Genomic DNA, 20,351 nt, shown 5'->3' with positions numbered 1-20,351 from the left:
TTTGAAGCAACCTAGTTGAATGTTGATTGACATTAAGTTCACTAGAAGGCATCTTGGAAAAGAAAAAGTTGCTGGGGGTGATTCGATCTCAGCCAGCATTCCTAAGATTCGATCTCAGCCAGCATTCCTAAGATTTTATATTGAAATATGTGTGTTCTGCATTCCAGGAGTGCCTGCTCAAGTTTCTGAATTCGAAAACAGTGATTTACACAACCAATCAAGTGGAGTTTTTACCTTCTGCTGACCTTATACTGGTAAGACACGGGAATCTAAACTTAATTTTTTTGGATGAAAATGATTAATTCACTGCATTCTAATTTGTAGGTATTGAAAGACGGGAAAATCACACAATCAGGCACCTATGAAGAGATACTCACAGCCGGAACCGATTTTGGACTTGGTGGGTGCACTAAGGGAGCTTTGCTGGGCCACAAGGAAATGACACCAGAGACCGGAGCAATTTCTTTCTGATATCATTGGTAACTTGGATCATGAAATAGGTATTGTAGAAGATAGTATGCTTGAAGAGGTACTACACGATAATCAAGCACAACTTGTTCAAAATGAAGATAGACAAAAAGGAAAAGTTGGTGTTGAAGTTTACTGGAAGTATATTACTGCAGCATACAAGGGAGCTTTCGTTCCGGTTATAGTGTTGGCCCAGGTTGCGTATCAGATACTCCAGATTCAAAGTGATTACTGGATGGCTTCACATACCCCTGTGTCTAAGGATGTCAGTTCTCCTATTGAAGCTTCTACTCTCATTATCTATACTGCGTTGGGCTCCTTAAGTTGCATTTTTATGTTTGCTAGAGTTGTGATTGTTGGAATAGTGGGGTACAAGACTGCCACAATACTTTTCAAACAAATGCATTTTTGTATCTTCCGTGCCCCAATGTCATTCTTGGATGCAACACCGAGCGGACGAATACTTGATAGAGTAAGTAGATTCGAATATACAAATACTTTCTTCTGTATTTGACGAGGTTTTTTCCCGTATAATATGGATTCAAACCATTATATTGTGGTTCATTTATACAGCCTCTTTTCATATTCTCAGGCTTCTGAAGATCAGGATGAAGTAGATTCCTACACTTCGGCGATGTTTGGGGGATTTGTAACGAACACAATAAGACTTTTGGCTGTTATTGGAGTAATGGGGCTGGGGGGATGGCAAATTGTTAAAACTTTGGTAAATTCTTTTCTTATCTTTATTCATAATGTTCCATAGAGATTTATACATGACCGATAACTTGAGACTTAAAACATTTCTAAGACACGGATTTGAGACTTTCCTTATAAGTCTCAAATTCATGACTTACATGGACAATCCTTTCCTAATATATTACCACACTTTCCTAATATATCACTTACCTTATCGGTCTCATATTAGTGACTTAGATGGACAATACTTTCCATAGACTGACCACTACGGTCTTGGAAAGTATTACGACATTTCCTAACATATCACTTTCCTTAATACCCCCCCTCAAGACGGAGCATGCAGGTCACAAATGCCCATCTTGGACAAAAGACCTTGAAACTGAACTCGGCCTAATGATTTGGTGAAGATATCCGCCAACTGCAACCCCGTAGGTGTATAAGAGGGAGAAATAATTTTCTGTACTATCGCATCCCTGATGAGATGACAATCCACTTCTATATGTTTAGTTCTTTCATGAAAAACGGGATTCTGAGCAATATACAATGCCGACTGACTATCACAAAGAAGACTTATTCCCTGTGTATGACAAACTCCCAAATCACTTAGTAATTGCTTCAACCACTTCAATTCACAAGTACTGCAGCCATAGATCTGTATTCTGCTTCAGCTGAACTCCGAGAAACTGTGTACTGCTTTTTGGTCTTCCAAGACACTGGTGAATCTCCAAGAAGCACAAACCATCCTGTCAACGATCGTCTAGTCAAAGGACAGCTTGCCCAATCTGAATCACACCAGCCTTTTAAACTTAGACTACTATCAGAGCGCAACAAAATTCCTTGCCCAGGATTCTTTTTCAAATATCTAACTACCCGAAGTGCAGCTTCCCAATGTTCTTGTCTTGGATGCTGCATAAACTGTGACAAAATATGCACAGAATAAGCTAGATCCGGTCTAGTCACAGCCAGATAAATCAATCTTCCGATCAGTCGTCGATACCTTTCTGCATCACTCAGTAACGCCCTGTTGCCAAAGCTAGACGATGATTAGTTTCCATTGGAAACTCTGCTGGTTTTGCTCCTAATAACCCCGTCTCCATAATAATGTCCAATGCATATTTCCGTTGACAAACATAAATGCCTTGCTTACTGCGAGCTATCTCCAAGCCCAGAAAATATTTAATTTTCCCAAATCTTTCATCTTGAAACACTGTCCCAAATATGTTTTAAATTTATTTAGCTCCACTATATTATTTCCTGCAACAATCAAATCATCCACATACACCAAAACATTAGTTGCATCTTTCCTTTGATCATAGTGAAGAGAGAATAGTCTGAATAAGATTGCCGAAAACCATAATTCTTCAAAGCTGTTGATAGTTTTGCAAACCAACAACGTGGAGCCTGTTTCAAACCATACAACGATTTCTTCATTCTACATACCATATTAGGATTACCTTTCGCAAATCCAGGTGGTATTTTCATATACACCTCTTCCTCCAAATCTCCATGTAGAAACGCATTGTGTACATCCATCTGATGTACTTCCCAATTTTTAACAGCTGCAACAGCTAGAAAAGTGCGCACTGTTGTCATTTTTGCTACAGGTGCAAAGGTCTCTTTGTAATCTAAGCCTTCCACCTGATGATTTCCAAAGATCACCAATCTTGCTTTCAAACGAACCAAATTCCCATTTTCATCATACTTTCTGTATATATCCATTTACTTCCTAGTGCTCTCTTGCCCTCCGGCAATTCTTGCAAAGCCCAGGTATCTTGTTCTTCTAGTGCTCGTATTTCTTCTTCCATGGCTTTCCGCCATCCTGGATGTTTCATTGCTTCTTTAAAGTTGCGAGGTGCAGAACCCGCAGTTATAGCTGCAAGAAATTTCTTATACGGTGTAGAAAATTTATCACAACTAACATAATATGTCAAAGGATACGGCGTACCTGAGGAGAATGATTGTGATGGATGAAGATGAGATGGACTATTTTCTCTAATGGTGTGCGTCACAAATCCCTTAAGCCTACTGATGGAATTTTCGTACGCTTTCCTTTACCCATATCACCTTCTACTGCAACATCAATGCCCGGACTCATAAGTTCAGCAGATCTCTCGTGAACTGCTACACGTTCTCCTTCGTCGCAGTCACATCTTGAACTGCTACACCTTCTCCTGTTGTCGCAGTCACATTGAACTGCTACACCTTCTCCTGTTGTCGCAGTTACGCCTGGTATGCCTACAGCGTCTCCTGCTGTTGCTGTTACGCCTGGTACTGCCACACTTTCTCCTGTCGCTGTTACATCTTCATCATCACTCCATTCAAACTTGGATTCAACTGATCAGTCTCAGCTGATACACCAGTCACCTCGGTCTCAAAGAATGACCAGGCTGATCACTCTCTGTGCGAGTCGAAACTGTTGGCTGCTGCAACACAGATGTTTCATTCTTATATGGGAAACTATTCTCACAAAACTGGACGTCTCTTGACACTAGAAATTTTCTTTCATCCAAGTCATATACTTGCCATGCCTTTTTACCAAACGGATATCCAAGAAAAACACACCTCCTTCCTCTACTTGCAAATTTATCCCCTTTATTACTTTGATCATGCACATAACACAGGCATCCAAACACTTTCAACTGACTATACGGAGGTTGCTTTCCAAACAATATTTCATACGGCGTTTTATTTTCCAGAATAGGTGTAGGAGTACGATTAATCAAATACGCAGCTGTCAATGCGCATTCTCCCCAAAACCGTATTGGCAAGTTGGCTTGAAATCTCAAAGCCCTTGCCACATTCAATATATGTTGATGCTTTCTCTCCACTCTTCCATTTTGTTGGAGTGCCTACACACGATGTTTCAAAAACTATCCCATTAGTCTTAAAATATCCACGCAATGAATTAAACTCGGTACCATTATCACTTCTAACAATTTTGATATCTTTATCAAATTGTCGTTTCACAAGAGCAATGAAATCAAGAAACGTTCGTTCAACTGCCGTTTTATTTTGAAGTAAATGAATCCACACACCTCTTGAAAAATCATCTACTATTGTTAAAAAATATTGTGCTCCACAAGACGATGTAGCCCTATAAGGACCCCATAAATCTATATGAATCAACTCAAAAATACAACTGGATTTACTTAGACTACTAGCAAAGCTACTCCTATGTTGTTTCGCTCTTGGGCAAATGTCACAAACTTCATTATGCTTCTTCAATCTACTCACACCCGGCAACCTTTGCAATACTTTTTCTGATGGATGTCCCATTCGTCGATGCCACAGCTCGTATGATTCTCCACTGACTGCCATAACTTCAACTTGAGGCACACCAAAATATACAGTCCACCTTGTCGTTCACCCATTCCAATCACCTTCCTCGTCAACCGGTCCTGTATAAGACATAAACTGTTAGTACATTGTACCGTACATACTAATTCATCAATAAGTTGTGTGACTGAAATTAGGTTACAAGTTATTTGAGGCACATAAAGCACATTATCAAGTCTCAAACCGCCCTGCAGAATAATAGTCCCTATTTTCTCAGATTGTGCATATTTTCCATCTGGGAGTCCAACAGTACACTTCACAATATCTTTCACATCAATCATGTCATCTCTTCTACACGTGACATGATTTGTAGCTCCCGTGTCAATAATCCAATTGGTTTAGTTTGCTTACCTTGAAGTTGGGACGTATTTTTCTTTGCATTCAAAAACTCAAGCACCTGTCTGAGTTGTGTTGCGGTTACTCCCATCAAATCTGAGCCGTCTGATGAATATGCACCATTTGACTGCTTTGTCTCTGATATATTTAGATTATGTGCTCGAACTGATTGCTCGTTCCTTGTCCTCTACCTCCTTGCCATTCGCAAATCCACCACGACCTCTACCACCGGTTCTTCCACCTCGACCATATCCTCTTCCACTTCTAGGTTTATCTCCCCACCATTCAGGGTATCCAATAAGCTGAAAACAACCTTCATCCGAGTGTCCTTGTCTGCTACAGTGCTTGCAATATTTATTAGGATCATAAGTGTTATTGAAAGTACGTTGATCAGATTGTACCTTGAACGCCATCACATTGTCATGAACTTCCGGTGTGGCAGCTACATCTCCTCTTCTGAGACGCTCCGAGTTTATCATTGTTTGATATGCTACATCTATTGAAGGCAGTGGATCTCTTGCCAACAATTGTTCACGCAAGGAACCATTGACAGCATCTAGTCCAATTAAGAAATAATGTAGTAAATCTTCTTCTCTCAAAGTACTAACCTGTGTTGCAATATCACACTCGCACTTTCCACACTTACACGTTGGTACCTTCATATATGTGATCATCTCATCCCATATCTTATTCAATCTTCCAAAATAAGTAGCCACACTTTCTGTTTGCTTTTGTTTACACTCACTTAAATATGTCTTTAGCTGGCATATCCGTGTTCCACTTACAACACAAAACCGTCTCTTCAAGTGGTTCCATAATAAGTTGGCATTATCATAGTCTCCTAAACTTGATCTGAGTGATGGCTCCAATGTGTTGCTGATCCAAGAGACAAGCATTGACTGAATTGCCACCCATTCTTCCAACTGTTCACTTTCTTTAGGTTCTTGGATTGTTCCATCAATGAAACCAAACTTCCTCTTAGCTATTAATGATCTTCTTATGGCTCTAGCCTATTCATCATAGTTATGTCCTTTTAGAACAACCGGTGTGATAATTATACCTGGACCATCACTTGATCCTAGGTGATATACTGGATTCTTCTTTTGCGTATCATAATCTATATTCTTGTCTTTGCTTGATTCTCCATCACCACCCATTCTCAATGATGATTTTTTATTTTTCGGTTTTCAACTGGCTCGTGATGCCATGTTAAAACTTTGGTAAATTCTTTTCTTATCTTTATTCATAATGTTCCATAGAGATTTATACATGACCGATAACTTGAGACTTAAAACATTCCTAAGACACGGATTTGAGACTTTCCTTATAAGTCTCAAATTCATGACTTACATGGACAATCCTTTCCTAATATATTACCACACTTTCCTAATATATCACTTACCTTATCGGTCTCATATTAGTGACTTACATGGACAATACTTTCCATAGACTGACCACTACGGTCTTGGAAAGTATTACGACATTTCCTAACATATCACTTTCCTTAATACAAATTTACCTTATTTATGTTCCGGTTGCTTTCTTCTGCTTTTGGTGTCAGGTAATAACGAACATGGTCGACGTCTGTTCATTTAAATTCACCCCAAGCACATAGCATGAACACGCACACTTATGATTACAGAGACTCGGTGGCTATGCATATTATTTTTGCAAATTTCTTCTTGTTTATGCCACTCAAACTATCTACAATTCTTTTTTCTTCTTTTAGCAATACAGCATAACTGCAACAAGGGAACTAGGACGGTTGAAGGGAGTAAGCAATGCCCCACTTAAGCAACACTTCATTGAGTCTATCTCAGGCTTGACAACTATCACGTGCTTTGATCAGGATTCAAGATTCAAGGAAGCAAACATGAGGTTGATAGACAGTAGTTCACTTCCGCAATTTTATTCAGCCGGTGCAAATGAGTGGTTAGGTTTTCGCTTGGATGTGTTATCATCCTTAACGTTTGCCTTAGCTTTAGTTTTCTTAATCTTTATTCCGCAGGGGATAATTAATCCTGGTAAGATTTTACTTCGATATAAATGTAATGTCGTTTGTGTTCTTACTTAATTTGCTACTTACGCAACTCTTTTGTTTATTGGTAGCCATAGCAGGGCTAGTGGTAACATATGGACTTAGCCTGAACGCACTGCAAGTTAAGCTTATATGGCTTTATGGACTTATTGAGAGAGATATTATTTCTGTTGAAAGGATTCTTCAGTACACTTGTATTATTAAGGAAAGTGGTATATTAGGAAATGTCGTAATACTTTCCAAGACCGTAGTGGTCAGTCTATGGAAAGTATTGTCCATATAAGTCACGAATTTGAGACCGATAAGGTAAGTGATATATTAGGAAAGTGTGGTAGTATATTAGGAAAGGATTGTCCATGTAAGTCATGAATTTGAGACTTATAAGGAAAGTCTCAAATCCGTGTCTTAGGAAAGTTTTGAGTCTCCAAGTTATCGGTCATGTATAAATATCTATGGAAATACTATGAATAATAATAAGAAAAGAATTTACCAAATTTTTGACATGGCATCACGAGCCAGTTGAAAACCTAAAAAAAAAAAAATCGTTGAGAATGGGTGGTGATGGAGAATCAAGCAAAGACAAGAATATAGAATATGATACGCAAAAGAAGAATCCATTATATCACCTAGGATCAAGTGATGGTCCAGGTATAATTATCACACCGGTTGTTCTAAAAGGACATAACTATGATGAATGGGCTAGAGCCATAAGAAGATCATTAATAGCTAAGAGGAAGTTTGGTTTCATTGATGGAACAATCCAAGAACCTAAAGAAAGTGAACAGTTGGAAGAATGGGTGGCAATTCAGTCAATGCTTGTCTCTTGGATCAGCAACACATTGGAGCCATCACTCATATCGAGTTTGGGAGACTATGATGATGCCAACTTGTTATGGAACCACTTGAAGAGACGGTTTTGTATTGTAAGTGGAACACGGACATGCCAGCTAAAGACATCTTTAAGTGAGTGTAAACAAAAGCAAACAGAAAGTGTGGCTACTTATTTTGGAAGATTGAATAAGATATGGGATGAGATGATCACATATATGAAGGTACCAACGTGTAAGTGTGGAAAGTGCGAGTGTGATATTGCAACACAGGTTAGTACTTTGAGAGAAGAAGATTTACTACATTATTTCTTAATTGGACTAGATGCTGTCTATGGTTCCTTGCGTGAACAATTGTTGGCAAGAGATCCACTGCCTTCAATAGATGTAGCATATCAAACAATGATAAACTCGGAACGTCTCAGAAGAGGAGATGTAGCTGCCACACCAGAAGTCCATGACAATGTGATGGTGTTCAAGGTACAATCTGATCAACGTACTCTCAATAACACTTATGATCCTAATAAATATTGCAAGCACTGTAGCAGACAAGGACATTCGGATGAAGGTGGTTTTCAGCTTATTGGATACCCTGAATGGTGGGGAGATAAACCTAGAAGTGGAAGAGGATATGGTCGAGGTGGAAGAACCGGTGGTAGAGGTCGTGGTGGATTTGCGAATGGCAGAGGAGGTAGAGGACAAGGAACGGGCAATCAGGTTCGAGCACATAATCTAAATATATCAGAGACAAAGCAGTCAAATGGTACATATTCCTCAGACGGCTCAGATTTGATGGGAGTAACCACAACACAACTCATACAGGTGCTTGAGTTTTTGAATGCAAAGAAAAATACGTCCCAACTTCAAGGTAAGCAAACTAAACCAAATTGGATTATTGACACGGGAGCTACAAATCATGTCACGTGTAGAAGAGATGACATGATTGATGTGAAAGATATTGTGAAGTGTACTGTTGGACTCTCAGATGGAAAATATGCACAATCTGAGAAAATAGGGACTATTATTCTGCAGGGCGGTTTGAGACTTGATAATGTGCTTTATGTGCCTCAAATAACTTGTAACCTAATTTCAGTCACACAACTTATTGATGAATTAGTATGTACGGTACAATGTACTAACAGTTTATGTCTTATACAGGACCGGTTGACGAGGAAGGTGATTGGAATGGGTGAACGACAAGGTGGACTGTATATTTTCTGTGGTGTGCCTCAAGTTGAAGTTATGGCAGTCAGTGGAGAATCATACGAGCTGTGGCATCAACGAATGGGACATCCATCAGAAAAAGTATTGCAAAGGTAGCCGGGTGTGAGTAGGTTGAAGAAGCATAATGAAGTTTGTGACATTTGCCCAAGAGCGAAACAACATAGGAGTAGCTTTGCTAGTAGTCTAAGTAAATCCAGTTGTACTTTTGAGTTGATTCATATAGATTTATGGGGTCCTTATAGGGATACATCGTCTTGTGGAGCACAGTATTTTTTAACAATAGTAGATGATTTTTCAAGAGGTGTGTGGATTCATTTGCTTCAAAATAAAACTGCAGTTGAACGAACGTTTCTTGATTTTATTGCTCTTGTGAAACGACAATTTGATAAAGATATCAAAATTGTTAGAAGTGATAATGGTACCGAGTTTAATTCATTGCGTGGATATTTTAAGACTAATGGGATAGTTTTTGAAACATCGTGTGTAGGCACTCCGCAACAAAATGGAAGAGTGGAGAGAAAGCATCAACATATGTGTCAAGGGCTTTGAGATTTCAAGCCAACTTGCCAATACGATTTTGGGGAGAATGCGCATTGACAGCTGCGTATTTGATTAATCGTACCCCTACACCTATTCTGAAAAATAAAACGCCGTATGAAATATTGTTTGGAAAGCAACCTCCGTATAATCAGTTGAAAGTGTTTGGATGCCTGTGTTATGTGCATGATCAAAGTAATAAAGGGGATAAATTTGCAAGTAGAGGAAGGAGGTGTGTTTTTCTTGGATATCCGTTTGGTAAAAAGGCATGGCAAGTATATGACTTGGATGAAAGAAAATTTCTAGTGTCAAGAGACGTCCAGTTTTGTGAGAATAGTTTCCCATATAAGAATGAAACATCTGTGTTGCACAAGCCAACAGTTTCGACTCGCACCGAGAGTGATCAGCCTGGTCATTCTATTGAGACCGAGGTGACTGGTGTATCAGCTGAGACTGATCAGTTGAATCCAGCGTTTGACTGGAGTGATGATGAAGATGTACCAGCGACATCAGGAGAAAGTGTGGCAGTACCAGGCGTAACAGCGACAGCAGGAGACGCTGTAGGCATATCAGGCGTATCTGCGACAACAGGAGAAGGTGTAGCAGTTCAAGATGTGACTGCGACGGAAGGAGAACGTGTAGCAGTTCAAGAGAGATCTGTTGAGCTTGTGAGTCCGGGCAATGATGTTGCAGTAGAAGGTGATATGGGTAAAGGAAAGCGTACGAAAATTCCATCGAGTAGGCTTATGGGATTTGTGACGCACACCACTCGAGAAAATAGTCCATCTCATCTTCATCCATCACAATCATCCTCCTCAGGTACGCCGTCTCCTTTGACATATTATGTTAGTTGTGATAAATTTTCTACACCGTATAAGAAATTTCTTGCAGCTATAACTGCGGGTTCTGCACCTCGCAACTTTAAAGAAGCAATGAAACATCCGAGATGGCGGAAAGCCATGGAAGAAGAAATACGAGCACTAGAAGAACAAGATACCTGGGTTTTGCAAGAATTGCCGGAGGGCAAGAGAGCACTAGGAAGTAAATGGATATATACAGAGAAGTATGATGAAAATGGGAATTTGGTTCGTTTAAAAGAAAGATTGGTGATCTTTGGAAATCATCAGGTGGAAGGCTTAGATTACAAAGAGACCTTTGCACCTGTAGCAAAAATGACAACAGTGCGCACTTTTCTAGCTGTTGCAGCTGTTAAAAATTGGGAAGTACATCAGATGGATGTACACAATGCGTTTCTACATGGAGATTTGGAGGAAGAGATGTATATGAAAATACCACCTGGATTTGCGAAAGGTAATCCTAATATGGTATGTAGAATGAAGAAATCGTTGTATGGTTTGAAACAGGCTCCACGTTGTTGGTTTGCAAAACTATCAACAGCTTTGAAGAATTATGGTTTTCGGCAATCCTATTCAAACTATTCTCTCTTCACTATGATCAAAGGAAAGATGCAACTTAATGTTTTGGTGTATGTGGATGATTTGATTGTTGCAGGAGATAATATAGTGGAGCTAAATAAATTTAAAACATATTTGGGACAGTGTTTCAAGATGAAAGATTTGGGAAAATTAAAATATTTTCTGGGCTTGGAGATAGCTCGCAGTAAGAAAGGCATTTATGTTTGTCAACGGAAATATGCATTGGACATTATTATGGAGACGGGTTTATTAGGAGCAAAACCAGCAGAGTTTCCAATGGAAAGTAATCATCGTCTAGCTTTGGCAACAGGGCCGTTGCTGAGTGATGCAGAAAGGTATCGACGACTGATCGGAAGATTGATTTATCTGGCTGTGACTAGACCGGATCTAGCTTATTCTGTGCATACTTTGTCACAGTTTATGCAGCATCCAAGAAAAGAACATTGGGAAGCTGCACTTCGGGTAGTTAGATATTTGAAAAAGAATCCTGGGCAAGAAATTTTGTTGCGCTCTGATAGTAGTCTAAGTTTAAAAGGCTGGTGTGATTCAGATTGTGCAAGCTGTCCTTTGACTAGACGATCGTTGACAGGATGGTTTGTGCTTCTTGGAGATTCACCAGTGTCTTGGAAGACCAAAAAGCAGTACACAGTTTCTCGGAGTTCAGCTGAAGCAGAATACAGATCTATGGCTGCAGCTACTTGTGAATTGAAGTGGTTGAAGCAATTACTAGGTGATTTGGGAGTTTGTCATACACAGGAAATGAGTCTTCTTTGTGATAGTCAGTCGACATTGTATATTGCTCAGAATCCCGTTTTTCACGAAAGAACTAAACATATAGAAGTGGATTGTCATCTCATCAGGGATGCGATAGTACAGAATATTATTTCTCCCTCTTATACGCCTACGGGGTTGCAGTTGGCGGATATCTTCACCAAATCTTTAGGCCGAGTTCAGTTTCAAGGTCTTTTGTCCAAGATGGGCATTTGTGACCTGCATGCTCCGTCTTGAGGGGGTATTAAGGAAAGTGGTATATTAGGAAATGTCGTAATACTTTCCAAGACCGTAGTGGTCAGTCTATGGAAAGTATTGTCCATGTAAGTCACGAATTTGAGACCGATAAGGTAAGTGATATATTAGGAAAGTGTGGTAATATATTAGGAAAGGATTATCCATGTAAGTCATGAATTTGAGACTTATAAGGAAAGTCTCAAATCCGTGTCTTAGGAAAGTTTTGAGTCTCCAAGTTATCGGTCATGTATAAATATCTATGGAAATACTATGAATAATAATAAGAAAAGAATTTACCAAAGTTTTGACATGTATTCCCAGTGAAGCTCCTCTTGTAGTAAAAGAACATAGGCCAGCCTCAAATTGGCCTTCTCGTGGAGAAGTCACTGTCCTTCAGCTAAAGGTAAACAATTAATTTCAGCGCATACTTGGTGGAAATTATCATCCCAGTTTTAAACTTATAGCTAGGGTTTATATCTTCATACATGTTTTCGGGAAAACAATAATATGACCAATCTGTGCAGATTCGATATGCACCACATTTGCCACTTATCTTAGACGCCGTCACATGCACTTTTCGTGGAGGGATGAAAACTGGTATTGTTGGCAGAACAGGCAGTGGAAAATCAACCCTTGTTCAAGCACTTTTCCGCATAGTTGAAGCTTCTGCTGGGAAAATTCTAATAGATGGTGTCGACATATCAATGATTGGATTAGATGACTTGAGGTCCAGACTAAGTATAATTCCCCAAGACCCAACCATGTTTGAAGGAAATGTGCGAAGTAACTTAGATCCCCTCGAGGAGTACACAGACGACCAGATATGGGAGGTAACGGTTTTCTCTAAAGAAAGTACTTTAACATAATGATTTTTTAATTTACAAGCTTGAAGAGCATGATTGGGCCGGATCAACTATGACTAATGCAGTTTATTCTACCGTCATAGGCATTAGATAAGTGCAAGCTTGGAGATGAAGTACGGAGGATGGAGAAAAAGCTCGACTCCCCAGGTTTGTTTGTTCTTTCTGAAATTCAGCTAGGCATATTGTAACCCGTAAACTTGTATATATCTACCATATGCATTGGCTTTGTTGTCGCAGTTGCTGAAAATGGAGAGAATTGGAGTATGGGTCAGAGACAACTGGTATGCCTAAGTCGAGTACTAGTTAAGAAGAGCAAAATCCTGGTTCTTGATGAAGCTACTTCATCAGTAGATACAGCAACCGATACCCTTATGCAGGAAACACTCAGGCAACACTTTTCAGAATCTACGGTTATCATAATTGCACATCGCATGACTTCTGTCCTTAACAGTGATGCTGTCCTTGTTCTGGATAAAGGTTGGTGAAAAACAATAGTCAGTCATATCATCTTCTTCTTTTTTTCATGTGTTTTATCATACCCTTAAGAGCATTTGATATGGAAAGTAATTTTGGTATTTAACAGGCCAAGTCGTGGAATATGGCTCACCAAAGATATTGTTAGAGAACGAGTCATCTTGGTTCGCAAAGCTCGTTGCTGAACAAGTTCAAGCTTAAGTGCTTAGCTGAATTTCTTATTTTTGAAGCAACTTAGTTGAATGTTGATTGACATTAAGTTCACTAGAAGGCATCTTGGAAAAGAAAAAGTTGCTGGGGGTGATTCGATCTCAGCCAGCATTCCTAAGATTTTATAGTTTTCTTAACTTTTATTAATTTTTCTTCAAATCACTTTTATTAAAACGTTGTTTCTGAACCCACGGTCATGTAAGATAATTCAAAAATGAGAATAGATATTCCTGAGCATGATATCATTTTGCCAATAGGAACCAGCCTGTATAATATCTGCAAGTATAACTACTTCACAGAATCTGCAATAGGTTGCCAATAGGAACCAGCCTGATTTAGGATAGCTTTTGTGTCATGAAAGCAAAAGCTATCAGACGGACGTACTTCGAAGAACATCAAGTGTTGTCAAGAATACCAATTATGAAGAACAAGATCTACCAAGTGTCGAGAGCTATAACAAGTTATTGTACTGTTCATGAGTACAAATGTGACATAGTTGTTGGTTAGGAACCCAACCAGTATAGTCAAAATTGTTCTCCAAGGCTGAGGATTGCATCAGTTACTTGAATGCTGCCAATGTACCTTAAAATTTCTTTGAGAAAAGTAGAGATAACCCAGACGGACCCAGAAATGTTTTAAGGGTAGGGCTAGAATATCACTACCTGCCAATGCGGCCGAAGGGTGCGGGAAATTTTTTAGAACGAATTTTGTAATCTATCTATATTATAAGGGACAATGGTGTTTTACTACATCGACGGCTCCCTACAGTTTGAACACATAAAGGACGATCCAGATCAAGCAAAATATAAGGGACAATGGTGTTTTTACCATTGGACGACCCTCTACATTTTGGGCATATAAAGAACGGTTGTGATCGATCAGCTAATACGTTACCTATATTCTCGATTTATAAAACATTGTCAAGATTTAAGTGTTTTTTCTATAACCAGAATCAACGGTGCCCTACACTTTGGGAAGATAAAGAACGACCGAGATCCCGCCATTACAAACATCTCTCTTCTCCTAAAAATGTCCGCCAAATAATATTGCCATTCAATGTAAAAGGCGTTACCCTTTTTGGCGATCAAATAATAATTCTCAAAGACGTTACTCTTCTGAGAGATCAAAAATGAAAGAAAGATTATCCATTGAGAAGATCTATTATACCAAGTATCATTCTTATTTTTGTTGGTTCAGATTACGTTTATTTTTCAATTTTTTCTTTCTAATCTCATTTTTTATTCGAGAAACAAACACAAGGATGGATTAGCAGTCTATTGGTTTGTTTGTTTTTTTTGTGTGTGTCAACCTGCTAGATGCATTCTCTTCATCTAAATTAGGTTTCTTTCTTATTAATATATTTCAGATTGTTTTAATCATTTTCTTTGGTTTTGTTTTTCGAAATTTAGGTTGATGGAATTGGTTGAGGTTTTGCTCAGAATCATGCCCCAACAACAGGTTATTTAGGGTTCGGATTATCTTATTTTGATGTGCATTTAACTAAATTTTGTCTATTTTTTGCTTCTTTGATTTAGGGTTTTAATCAATGAGTGACTAATTTGGGGAATATAGGTACTAGAGAAGTTTTGACGATACTGAAGATGAGAAAGATGTGCCTTTCTTATCATGTGTACAACATTGATGAATTCGTTTAATTTGGGCAGCAGTTCTTATAACTTAGAAGCAATCAAAATGGTCATCAAAGTTAGGTAAAATATTGATTTGGGAATAATTATATTTCAAGTTCAATTTGATTATCGACTAATTGAATTTTGTTCTCTTGGTCACCAAATATCTTCATTATTTTCAGTCGCCAAATACTCCATGTTGTTGTTTTTTTTTGGTTTGGCAAAGAGTACATCAGAGCAGCCACTCCAGGTAACAACATAAATATTGGCATCTTAGCAATGTGATTCTTATAAGTTACAACAGTATTCCTGTGAGTTTAAAGTCTACTCTTGATGGCCTTGATTTCATTTTGGAAACAATGCACGTATGATGGAGGCTTCATACATACTTTAAGAAAAACTCTCGAGAGTGTATTATGACTGAATATATGCCTATAAACTCGAAAATACTTTAGGGTAAATTTTAGAAATAAATTTGTGTGCATGTTTGTTCGGTGAGGTTAATTGCTACTGGTTATTCAAGTCTTTCTACAAATTTGCTTCCTATTTTTTTTCATGACTCCTAAACTGTTAAAGGACCTCATGTTGGAACTGGTATTAAAAATAACAGAGATAATAATAGGCATGTAATCATGGTTGTTAAATATGGATCATTGCTTAGAAGTTAAAAAGTGTTGAGATCTGGCTTCTTTTAAGTATTTAGCAGTTAGTAATGTATGCAAGAAAACAAGCTTAGGTTCATTATAGATTAAGTCATTGCTTAGAAGTTTCTTATGTTTTTGTTTGCATGGAGGGGGTGTTTGGTATTGGAAACTAATCTCGTTTATCGCTTATAGAAATGTTGAAATTCTATTATCAAATGGAATACTAAGGCTTCTGATAGAAATAAAAATGGGAATGAGACAAAAACGTTCAATGCAGCCGCTGTTGATATTGAATTCGATCACCTTTCAGCAACATGAATCAATTTCGCGGTAATTTCTTTCCCTCATTTTGTTTCAATAATTGACAGTTGTAGTTTAGATAGTTTTGGAGAGTTAAATATGGTTATTGTGGTCGGAGAACACCGTGGTTTCAGTTCCGGGAGGTATCTCTGTGTTGACATAGATGGTAGCGGCAAAATTCTTATAATTTTGAGGAAATTGGTAAGTAATGTACCAAAGTCATTGAATAATAAATTGTAACAGGTTTCTAGGGATTCCAGGTGGGTGAAATGTCATTAGTATTGGAGAAGAAAGTGAAAATAGGTTGAAAAACGACTCATGGATCTGTTGTTGCTGGCGTACCGAAATTCCCACCTGCAGGGACCCTAATGGCTACCATATATATCAACAAGGCAGACTTTTGTTTCTTATTTTAATTGCAATGTAGCTAGAAGATAGTATATTTGCCATTTGTTGATGTTTCCAGTGCTTTATTTATGAAATTATTATCATAGTATCATCAAGTTTATAGGATTTAAGGAATAATCGAGATTATAGTCTGTATAAAGGATGGCACGAAACAAAGAGAAAGCTTATTTTGTTCGTTTCACTGCAGAAATGATGTTAATACGCAGGCCAAGCACTTTAATGGAGACGGAGGTACTAATAAGGAGATAAATTAGGGTAATGCCTATCATCTTATAGCGACTTGAATTAATATGGCGCCCAACGAGTTTCCAAAATTATGGTGACCTATACTACTAGATGGGATAGACCAAACTGCACTCAGATTATTATCTCATAGTAATTATTTTGAAGGAATATAGAGGGGTTTTAGTTAAAGAACTTCTTAACAATTTGGTGATTTGTTAAATATTGCTATCTGTTTAAAATGTTATATGATGGATGTGTGGATGGAGTTTTAGGTTATATTAATGTGCAGCAACAGTTCTCTATAATAACAGTGATCACCAACACTCTTCCTTTCGTGGAGCTATCGCCGGCACACACACAGTACAGTAGTTTAATTTCGACAAGTAATGTGTATGATTATGTTGGACACTGTCAAGCAGAAGTGATTTTTTCTTTTTTTAGATTTTTTAATTTTTAATTTTTTCGTGAAGCATTACTTTTGTTGACGGAAAACTACTTTCGAGATGTTTAAATTGTTATAGGTGGAAAATAGATGGTTGTTTTATTTTGAAGACTAAAAGGTTGAAATATTGTTGAGATCATTAGTTCCAAGTATTACAACCATAGGTTAATTACTACTCCTATTTATAAATGTATCTATTTTTTCTGTAGTTAGTATATGTTCTACTTTCTACTCTTTATTTCCTTTCGAATTCAAATTTGGCACCAATTCACTAAAAGACCGAACTTCAAAGGATAACGCGTTTACGAATTTGATTGGTAGGATGGTGATATTTTGAGGAAAGGATCATCTATGAAAAAACATTAGGTGGTGACAGGCTCACTAATATGAAGAAGTTGTATTTCGCACATTTGCAAGGCATGGATTGATAAAGCATACAACCTCTTTCTCTGCATTTGATCTAAAAATCGGGATTATACCTAATAGGACATGTCGAAGACGTTTGGAAATACAGAGGACAAACCAAATCCCGTGCCGTTACGGCACGGATCATACCCTAGTTAGTGATTAATTGGAATTTGTCTATAAAATACTAAATAAATAGACAAGTATACAAATTTTAATTATGAAAAAAGATTGTAGAAAGGAATTGATGTTTTATAAAAGAAAAAATGGGGGAAAAAATGGACGTGACAAGGAAAGTTCTATGTTTTAAACAGGATTTTGGGCTGAAAATTATTTATACTACAACTACAAGGACTGAACACTAATAGGGGAGGGCTAATTACTAATTTTTAAAAGTTTTCGTATACCAAAATTTTTATTAACCTAAAAATAGGGACGGGCTATAGCCCGGGTTAGCCCCTTGCTAGGCCCGTCCCTGGTTTGGAGTGCAGAGATTGGAATCAAATTGGGAATCGATGCGAAACAGAAATGTGTTTGTATTGGAGGGTATATGAAATTCCCACTTCCTAAAGTTCCTTCTACCATTGTCAGTGAACGGAATTATATAACTTCAGTGTCATGTCGGTTTTTGTCATTCCGGTGCGGTTATATATCATCTGGTGTGTAAACTTGGGTGAGTTGCGAGCTGTGATAGGCTCCCCCTGCTAAGTAAGACGCGCATGATGCAATAGGATTGAGCATGTCAATTTAAGGCATCATTCATTCAGGGTTCACAACGGTTCTAAACACTACTAGCTAGGACTACTGTAATCTGTCCGTTTGGTAGTCCTTGAATATCCACCAAGCCTATCTATATAAACACACAACATATTCTCATAATCTCACATCGTAACAACAATCTCTCTCTCTCTTTTTCTCTACAGATTTCATCTCCTTCAGAAACACATAGAAAATCAAGAAACCCCAAGATTTCATCTTCAAGCAAGCAAGAATGGTGATGTCTGGATCATCAATGGCAACTTACTTCATGGTCTCATTAATCCTCCTCATTTCTGGTTTCGGAATTACAGTTTCTGATCAACAACAACAACAACAACAACAACAAATCGTTGTTCCTGGTTCTTGTTCTTCTACATTCGATATATTCAAGAAAGAAGCATCATCATCATCAGAACAACAATTTGAGAAGATAATTGAAGCTTTAATGGCTACTCAAGATTACAGTAACTGGGCTGAGGTACTTACTGCAACCTTTTTAATCCCAACTGATAATCCCTTGATAAATACCTCTACTTCTTCTTCTTGTCAATCTTTATCATCAACTATTGGTTATCACATAATCCCACAACAACTCTCTTTCTCCGTTCTTCAAACATTTGCAATAGGTTCAAGAATCCCAACTCTATTACCAGAAAAAACAATTCTTGTAACCAATAATTCCCAATCCAATTACACAATTGATGAAATTCAAATCACATATCCAGATTGGTATGCCAGTGGAGGTGTTGTTGTCCATGGTATCAAATCTACTCTGAATTACAGTACTTCTTTTGGTCGTCAAGGAGAAGCTGGTGGAAGTAAGGTGGTTCTTGTTGAAAACCTAATCTTGAATGACGATCGTAATGAAACTGCGACAATGGATTCTCATCATGTACTTCTACTTTTTCTATGTGCGCTTCCAGTGATGATTCTCTATGCTGTAGCCCTTGTTTGTATCTGTTGTGGAGATAAGTTTTTGAATGCTCGTAATGATGAGATTGTTCAACCTCTAGTATTCCATCATGAACATGATGGCGATGGTGATGATCAGAATGCTGGGCTTTCGGAGAATCAACAACTTGATGGTGATGGTAATAGCAACAGATCTTCAGGATCTGAAACATCTGACTGAAACGATTCAGACCGTGCTGACTCATGAGATGTCTTCTTTTCCGAGGAGTCCTGTATTAGCTGTTTACAGCTGCTCCGGTAGTCTTGGTGTGTCTGTTTAAGGTTGTAATAATATTTGGGGATTTTAATAAAATGCCACACTTCCAATTTCATGTTTAAGAAAGTGCCACTGTTTTTTCAAAATTTATTTCATGCCATATATTTGACTTTTTCTGTCCAAAAAACTGTTGACATCGGTTAGTGCACAGGTGGCAGTTATAAAGCTGAGTAAAAGACATTTACACCCTCAAACCATCTCACTCTAACCGAGTTAACCCACATAACGAGTCAATACCGAGTTAAATCGTCAGTCAGAGCTAAATCAATACAACTCCAAAGATGATTTCAAAAAATGGTCAGTTAGGTCAAAGCAACTGAAACAAAATCTCGCCGGTGGCAGGGCTATGCAGACAAGAGATGTGAAATGCTATCATGAAAGGAAAACATACTGATAAGCACATAAGTCTGTCCGGCAGATGAGAAATTGTTGTCACTACATTGAAGTACAACTCTCTAATCACCGATATCCCTGAAATGTATCCATCACATGAATTCGTAAATGGCTCTTTTTCTTAATCGATATTTGCACTGTGAACCAATTATGACCCACATCCAGAAATCGCAAACAGTCGTCCCCAATCTCATATCTCAATTTGTTGTAGTCTTCATTCTCGTCTTCATACATTGCCCATATAGCCAACATGCTAAAACCCTCAAATCCACTGATGTTGCTGTCACTGCTACCACCAGCAGTTGCAATTCTCTATCAAGGCCAAGCTGCGCGATCCCGGTTCATTGAGTTCAGATGTTCCACTGGCTGCAATTGTTGTAGTGTCGACATCATCTCCGTCTCATTTAACTTCAAACAACTATATGAATCTCGACCAACAACCCCCAAACAACCCAATCTGATTCGT

General features: G+C 38.2%; 1 pseudogene; it reads left to right on the top strand.

Moving 5' to 3' along the window:
• The first annotated feature begins 19 nt into the window (after window positions 1-19).
• Window positions 20-13,444, top strand: LOC113351830 (annotated as a pseudogene).
• The last annotated feature ends 6,907 nt before the right edge of the window (window positions 13,445-20,351 follow it).

The sequence above is a fragment of the Papaver somniferum genome, chromosome 2 (genome assembly GCF_003573695.1).
Source record: "Papaver somniferum cultivar HN1 chromosome 2, ASM357369v1, whole genome shotgun sequence".
Taxonomy (NCBI): domain Eukaryota; kingdom Viridiplantae; phylum Streptophyta; class Magnoliopsida; order Ranunculales; family Papaveraceae; genus Papaver; species Papaver somniferum.
Note: the sequence above shows the minus strand (reverse complement) of the source record. Positions and strands in the feature narration are given on the sequence as shown.